The sequence below is a fragment of the Amborella trichopoda genome, chromosome 1, assembly GCF_054954075.1.
Source record: "Amborella trichopoda isolate Santa Cruz 75 chromosome 1, AtrichopodaSantaCruz75HAP2 v2.0, whole genome shotgun sequence".
In the NCBI taxonomy this organism is placed as follows: Eukaryota; Viridiplantae; Streptophyta; class Magnoliopsida; order Amborellales; family Amborellaceae; genus Amborella; species Amborella trichopoda.
This window is the reverse complement of record NC_142336.1, coordinates 35,823,098-35,831,419: the sequence shown is the minus strand read 5'-3', so window position 1 is coordinate 35,831,419 and position 8,322 is coordinate 35,823,098. Positions and strand designations below refer to the sequence as shown.

Genomic DNA, 8,322 nt, shown 5'->3' with positions numbered 1-8,322 from the left:
TACTTCTCCTACTGCATATAAGATACGTACTTTTTTTGCACTTCAATTTAGAGCAAGTGAGCCATTGACTGATTGATCTAGATCTAATGCCTTAGAGTATTTTATTTTTAATTTGCTTTCTACAAATTGCATAAATATGATGGAGTGCATCTTAAAAAATATTAAAAGGAATTTTAGATAAAATATAATGATCAAAATATCCTTTGAAACTTTTAGGGGTATTTTGGTGATTTTATTTTATTGAGATGTTTTATTTATTTATTTATTTACAAGTGTGAGTTTAAGAGAGGAGCGGATTCCTAAAATCTAGTGTCAAAATATTTTGTATAAAAAAATTAAAAATCAAATACTAGTGACGTGATATTGTGCTAGGGGTCATCTCAGCCGTCCATTCAAAATGGACGGTTAGATAAGACGAAGTATATAAGTTTTATGTTGTAGGAGAAACATAGAAATCTTGCCCGACCCCTTAATGTTTTCTATGCCAAAAAAAAACAAAAAAAAGGAAAAGTGAAAAGATTTTATACTCATGTAGGAACATACAATCCAAAATAAAACTCTTGCTAGTAATATCTTTTAGATCCAGGGACATAATCTTTAGAATTGAGTAAAGAACCTCAAAAAAAACAAAAAAAACTCACTTTCGACGCTCCTGATATACCAAGATTGCACAAGAATCGTTCAATTTTTTTGAGGGAAAGATCTATAGGTTCAAGAGCTTAAAATTCTTTTTTTTTTTGTTTAAATATAATCATTTAGTAATACTTAGATGGATCCTAAAATTTTAAATAAAAAAAATCTCCCTAAATAGCTATTTTGCCCGAGGGAGTTGGAGTATAGGCTATTAGAGCTAAAAAAAAAAAAAATCTCTTAGAGAATTTACCTTGGTATACAAGGAGGTCACAATTCATTCTTAGTCATCAAATGTCGAGACAGCTCGGGGTGCATCACGAAGTTGGAGAAATTTTGAGATTAACGGCCAACATTGATTACAATTTTCTTATACCAAAAATAAATAATCTTATTGTGCAAAGTGGCCATGTGACCTTGTGGGACTAGAAAAATTACCAAAATGCAAAAATTAAAAAGTCATTGCTTTTTAAAGGGTGTGGTTCGTATAAGGCTGAGGCCCTAAACTATCGAACTAAGGCGCACCTTCAAATAGTCTTGAAAGATATTTCAGCACTAGAAATCTGTGATGGCTTGAAAATTTATTTTTATGTCTAATTATGAAAATTCAAAGCTTCAAAATTAATATAGATCGAGCATATCGATAAATACTTGAAAATCTGGAAAATTGAAGGTTCAAAACATTATTATAAGATGCACTATTTCTAAGACTTAAAATCCATTTTTTCTCATGTCCATACATCTTGAGATTGAGATGATCAAGTTGAAGATTTTTGGCATTGAAATAACCTCTTCTAGTGAATTTTTGAGATGTGCCTTAATTTGATTGATTAGGGCATCACCCTATATAAAACATAATGGATTGTGATTTGTGCTACTTCATCTCCAACATCTGTCCTCTCATTAACGGGCAGTTGAATGTATTATTCATCTGCTCAAAGTTTGTTGTCATCCTTAAATTCAAAGGGTTTTTTCATCTCATGTGTATGACATTGAGGATAAACAGTAGTGATGAAGTAATACTATACCCTTAGGGGTGGGAATGTGCCGGACATCCCAGCCCAGAACTGCTTGGGTTCTTACCAGTGTTCGAAAACCACTACATGGGATGAGTGCTCAGCTCTTGCCTGATCCAAGTACTCGGCCAGAGTCTGAGTAACTTGGCCTGGGTAGAGTCTGAGTAACTTGGCTTGGGTAGGGCCGAGTTTTGTAGCAGCAAAAAAAAGTTAAAACTTTGTTAAAAATTATAAGAATACAAAAATAAGAAATGGATGTTTAAAGTATGATTAAACTAAAAACATCAAAATGAGATTGAAAATAGAAAAAATATAGATTTTTAAAAACCAACTTCTTACAGGGGGTATTTTTGAAATGGGAAAAGTTTCTATACTTTTCATACTCTATATCCCTTAACCCCTGTCTCCCCTCCACCCCATCCAGCGGTCAAAAAATTTAGAAGATTTAGACAAATTTGATTTTCTTTTTTTCTAAAAAAGAAAGCAAAACATAGTTTCTGTTCATTTTTAGGTGCAATTTTTTACGACAAAAAATTCCCATGCAATCAACATGAAGAAATGGGGAGAAAAAATAAAGTCTTGAAAAAAAATTTGCAATAGTTTTAAAAAAACATATGAAATTTAAGTTGAACTTTTCAAATTCAACGGTCGAACAGAATTGGCAAAACTGACGATCAAACTAGCTCAACTTGTCAAATGCTAGTTTGGACCGATTCTGATAAATCCCGATTTAGTGCTTACATTGGATTGGACAAGGTCTCGGTCACCGGTTCCACCGGTCGGACTGCTGGTCTGGTCACGATTTAATAACTTTGTTTTCTACTAAAACAAAACTCATTTCATTTTAATAATAGGAAAAAGTTTATATAAGGTTGCAACCTTATAATGTAGAGCTACGGATGCACCTCAAAAATCCAACGGAAAAAGTTGTTTTAATATTGAAAAACCATTTGATTGAACATCTCGACATTGAGATATACGACTACGAAAAATAAAAAAGATTTTGAGTCTAAAAAATAGTGTATCTTACGACATATTATTTACACTGTCCATTTTCAAGATTTCCATATCGTTATAGATGTACTTGATTTTAACCATTTTTTAAATTTAAAATTTTATAGTTAGATATAAAAATAGATTTTGAGATAATCCGAAGAACATTTTACATCAAAATTATATACCATGATAAAACTTGAAGGTTCACCTTACCTCTACAGCTATGGATGCATTTGTATGCCGACTGCACCCTTAATAAGGCTTAAGATGAGAGGAGGGGGGCGTCCCCATTTGTGAGGTAACGGTTCCATGTGCCATGTCCCACATGTGTGTGTGGCGCATGCATGGGACTGGATCCAAATGCCCCACATGTGTTCCAACTAGCTCTTTTTAATTTTAGAAATTTCGAATGTACCCTTTCAAAAGTTAGACTACCAAAAATAATTTGTAATATTATGAAAAATTCTATAAAAAATTTCTATGTTAAAAATAAAAAGTCTAGAAATGAATTGGTACCAACGGGTCAAAGAAAGTGATTGTCAAGGCACTCCATCTTACCTAGTAATTGTGATCTTCAACTATATTCTCAAACCTACGTAATGAGACCCATTATCCACAATCTTGTACAAGGGCTCACGATTAGTTTGTCAAAAATAGCCAATAAATAGTAGAACCACAGTCCTGGAATGTAGATAAAAAGTTCCCCTTAAGATAAGTCAAATATATTTATCACAATTGTGGAAAGGGGCTCTCTCTATGCACATGTATATGCATCCTTTGTAGGATTTGTTTCCCGGTATGCAGTTGTTTTATATACATGTCATGCGAAACTTTGTTGAGGATTAGTCATTTCTGTCATAGACTACAAAATCTCTCCAAACTCAGAAACCATCATTGGTCATCTCTCTGACTTCAACAAGGGATGACCCTCTAGAATCCCTCAATGATAGTATTATATGCCTAGGGATAAGGGTTTTGATATGACTAGGATTATAGACCGCTTGAACCTAGGTCACTCAACCAACACACATTTCCGCTTAAAGTGTATCTTTCACTATAATTCTTATTTTACTTGCTTTTTTTTTTTTATATATATCAGTGGGGAATATAGGCCTCTACCCATTTTCAGAAATAATTAGCGGCTTTTGAATGCATCAGTGGGAATGAAAACGTAGATTGGTAGTTGAGGCTCAAGTGGTGCCACCACCACGACCTGAACCCTATTCGCAAAAAAAGTGGATTTGGGCCCTACCCTTCGGTGACAATTGAGTCAAAGACCTCATCATGGGGCTCGACAATATTACCACCAAGGCCCCACATTCTCAATTTTTACTTGTTATTTGGAGCTTTAAAGGCCCAAACCCCAACAAGTACATCCTCAAAATTCGGAGTCCTAAACTTAGTCTAATATTGTTTCTTACCTGAGGGAATAAATGTATAGTTACTCCTGTGCTAGTATAGAATCTTTTAAGGTTCTTCAAATTCACTCTTGTTGTTGAGATTATAAAATGTGCTATTCAATGCTAGAGATCTAAAATCCATCACTTAGATAGGTTTCTCAAGGGAACGAGCATTTGGAGAAAGAAAAAAGTTCTTAAATCCATCTTTAGATATCCAAAGGGACGAACTTTTGAATATCTTTTTGTTTTTTTGAGTACCGCACATCTTTGATTGAAGCACAAGGATACACGGAATTTTACGAAAAAATTCTTATTTAGTTATCAAAATTAAAAAATGGTTCTATATATTTTATATTCTATAGGGCTGGCAACGGACCGGGCCAACCCTAGCCCTAGCCTACCTTAGTCCCCATAAGACCAGCATAGGGCCAGCTCGGCCTTGACAAGGGCAAAGAGGGGAGCCCGACCTTGGCCCTATTAGGGCTAAGCCATGTTGACATGTATGGCAATGAGGCCTCACGTGTCTTAGCCGACGTTTGTCGGAATCAAATATATCCAACGGTCATATGACCCAACCTCCACATGATCGTAACCCCCTCGTTTTTTTGGACACCCGTTGGAGATCAAGGAACCCTTGGCTTTCTCGGAGACCCATTGGAGAAATACAACGGTTACCCCTTCTTCTCCCTATAAGATGGGAAGCTAGAGAGATGATGTGAACAAAAAAAAAGGCGTATAGTTGCACAATGTTCTTCTCTCTCTAAATGTGAAGGGATAGAAAATCTAGGCTTTGCGATCGCCAACCTCACAGCACCCCTTCTCTGATATCGGGTTTGATGTCATCCACGCTTCATCAAATATTTACTAATATTGGTATCAGAGTAAGTTCCATCTTCCCTATTTTCTTTTACTCTGAATTTTTTTTAATGATAAAGATTATGTGATTTGTTTCTCTACATATATATCGTGTTTGTTACTATCTATGCCCAATTTTTGTGTATAAATCGTACTGCTATCTTATCTTGGTTCATAGTGTTAATTAAAGGATAAGTTGCTATTTTATCTTGGTTTACGGTGTTAAATAAAGGATAAGTACCGTGTTGTCCTTTTGTATTGATCAATTCCAAATCACCTCTATCCAAACTGTTATAGGAATACGTCTGTTACCTAAACCTTCAACATACTGAAGGATAAGCCTGCACGCCCCACTTAAATATTCCCCATATTTTTAGAATTGCTAAAAACCCCTCTCTCACAGAGGAGCGACGATTTTAGAGAGAGAAGAGAGGAATCAATTTTAGAAAGAGAGAGAGAGGAAATCTTGCATTATGCATCATCGATAAGGAAGGTGGAATTCATGCTTTCAGATTTGGCACTTCGCATGCGAGAATGTTAAAAATGGACTTTTAGAGAGAGAGGAGAGGAATCAATTTTAGAAATAGAGCGAGGAAATCTTGCATTATGCATCATCGATAAGGAAGGTGGTGTGCACGCTTTCAGATTTGGCACTTCATATGCGAGAAGGTAAAAAATGGAGTTTTAGAGAGAGAAAGTCGAAGGTCTCTGGGAAGCCTGAGGGAGGGAGAGTAGTAGTAAGTTTTTTCTTGTTTGAAGGGAGAGAGAAACACCAAACCCTAGAGTGAGAATTGATAATGGCGCCTCCTTCTTCATGGAACCCAGCAGACCTTCCGATTATGGCTTTGAAGATCGCATAGTTGAGAAGATAAACAACAATTGTGTCACTCTCATAGTTAGTGATTTTGGCTGTGGAAATGCTCACAAATTCCCCAATTTCTTACTACAGGCAGGATTGCAGCCCATTTTGTGTACCCGACCTAGAAGGTTCGCTGTTGTGGCAGTTGCAAAAATGGTTGCTGCAATCCTGTCCGTTGGAGGAAATTGAGGAATTTGTGAGCTTTTCCCACAGCCAGTATCACCAACTATGAGACTGACACGGTTGTTGTTTATCTTCTCAACTATGCGATCCTTCAAAGCCATGATCGGAAGGTCCGCTGGGTTCCATGAAGAAGGAGGAGCCATTGTTAATTCTCACTCTAGGGTTTGGTGTTTCTCTCTCCCTTCAAATTAGAAAAAAACTTACTACTACTTTCTCTCCTCCAAGCTTCCTAGAGACCTCCGATTTTCTCTCTCTAAAACTCCATTTTTAACCTTCTCGCATGCAAAGTGCCAAATCTGAAAGCGTGCATGCTACCTTCCTTATCAAGATGCATAATGCAAGATTTCCTCTATCTCTTTTTCTCTCTCACCACCCTTCATCTTTGTTGATATATTGGTAGCTCATCCGTTCGTTACCCATACATCCAAGAGAAGGTTAAAAATGGAGTTTTAGAGAGAGAGGTGAGGAATCAATTTTAGAAAGAGAGAGAAAATCTTGCATTATGCATCATCAATAAGGAAGGTGGCATGTACGCTTTCAGATTTGGCACTTCGCATGCGAGAAGGTTAAAAATGGAGTTTTAGAGAGAGAAAGTCAGAGGTCTTTGAGAAGCCTGGGGGAGGGAGAGTAGTAGTAACTTTTTTCTGGTTTGAAGGGAAAGAGAAACACTAAACCTTAGAGTGAGAATTAACAATGGCCCCTCCTTCTTCATGGAACTCAGCGGACCTTCTGATCATAGATTTGAAGGATCGCATAGTTCAGAAGATAAACAACAATCGTGTCACTCTCATAGTTGGTGATACTGTCTATGGGAAAAGCTCACAAATTCTCTAATTTCCTCCTACAGGCAGGATTGCGGCCTATTTTGTGTACCCAACCTAGAAGGTTCGATGTTGTGGCAATTGCAAAAATGGTTGCTGAAGCTCGTAGTTGCCAAGTTGAAGATGAAGTTGGATATCATATTGGTTAATTGAAAAGAACAAATCCATGATATGCGAACTTGAGTTGACTCCTATTTATTGTCAAAGATTGTATTTAAAACAGCAGGAGTCTTGATGGAAGAAATGCGAGAGAAAGGGATTGCGGTGTTTAAAACGTACAAGGTCATCATTTTAGATGAAGTCCATGAGAGATTGTGGAATCCGATCTGGTTCTTGTTTGTGTAAAGCAATTTATGCTGAAGCATAATGAATTGATAGTGGTATTGATGTTTACAACTGTGAATATAACAAGCTATAGGGACTATTTTAAGGATCTTTTACAAAAAAAAAACAACAACGAAGTATTCTGTTCTCAAATACTATTGGAAAACCTATAATTATGAAAAATGAAATACCTTTCTTGTTGCAATTTTTGCAAGAGCTCCTTCCCATACATAATGGAGAGGAGACCCAAATCTTTCGATATCAAGGATTCCCCTCTAATTTGATGGGTCGTTTGCATCAGAAATGCATTTGTTGAATATAAATTCCTATCGAGTAAAATTACAAGTGGAAATATGAATAAAATGAAAATTTTGGTATAATTCTGAACTTCAAGAGGTTCCTACAAGACCATCGATAGGCTGTCTAGGGCTAAAATTCAAATGCCTAATTGAAGAGATATTGCTATGCCTTTCTCCTCGCTCTGTGATTGAATGCCCCAAATGAACTTGATCATCAGCTATAAATCATCAGACTGAAACAATTTATAAAATTGGTTAAAATATACATTCAATATAAATTGGGTGTTGTGCATGTATCATACTTATTGTTCCAGTCACTAGCTGTGAGGCATCCCTTTTGTGGGTCATTATCTACCATGATGCTCATTATTTGACATAGAAGTTTCTAAGACAACGTGATATGAGTAGACTAGAGGTCGATGTTATTGATGTTTACATTGTTGATTTGTGCCCTAAAATATTTGTAGTCTAAATAAACGTAAAGGAAATGAGATTGACAATTTCTTGATTTACATGTTATAGGGTTCTAAAACTGTGTCAGTGGAATGTATAACTTAATTTCGAATAAGAAATTTATTTAGTAATTCTTGATAAGTAGGAATATCAGCATGGTATTTGCTGATTGTAATGGAGATATTTGCTTGCCGCTTAGTTGTGGTCAATTCAGATTGAACTCCTACTTTAATATAGTGTCTTATAATTTCTTGATGGCTACATCCTGTCTAGTAATACCTTGATGATTTATATATCTATATGAGTGAGGAGACAAATAACCTTATTGACCTAGATGAAATCCAACCCTTTTGACTTCAATGATATTATAAAGTCACAAGAATATCAAGAATGACTTAATGCCATGAAAGAAGAATTTGATTCTATAGAGAAAAATAAAGTTTGGGATCTATGTGATTTGCGATCAGATAAAAAACCTCTAGGTTC

At 35.8% G+C, this 8,322-nt stretch overlaps 1 long non-coding RNA gene across 1 annotated transcript; it reads left to right on the top strand.

Annotated features, from left to right (window-relative positions):
• Nucleotides 1–4,835: 4,835 nt before the first annotated feature.
• Nucleotides 4,836–7,184, top strand: LOC148783795 (uncharacterized). The gene is made up of 2 exons (XR_016044541.1): nucleotides 4,836–4,923; nucleotides 6,787–7,184. It is a non-coding gene; the product is annotated as an uncharacterized LOC148783795 (long non-coding RNA).
• Nucleotides 7,185–8,322: the final 1,138 nt, after the last annotated feature.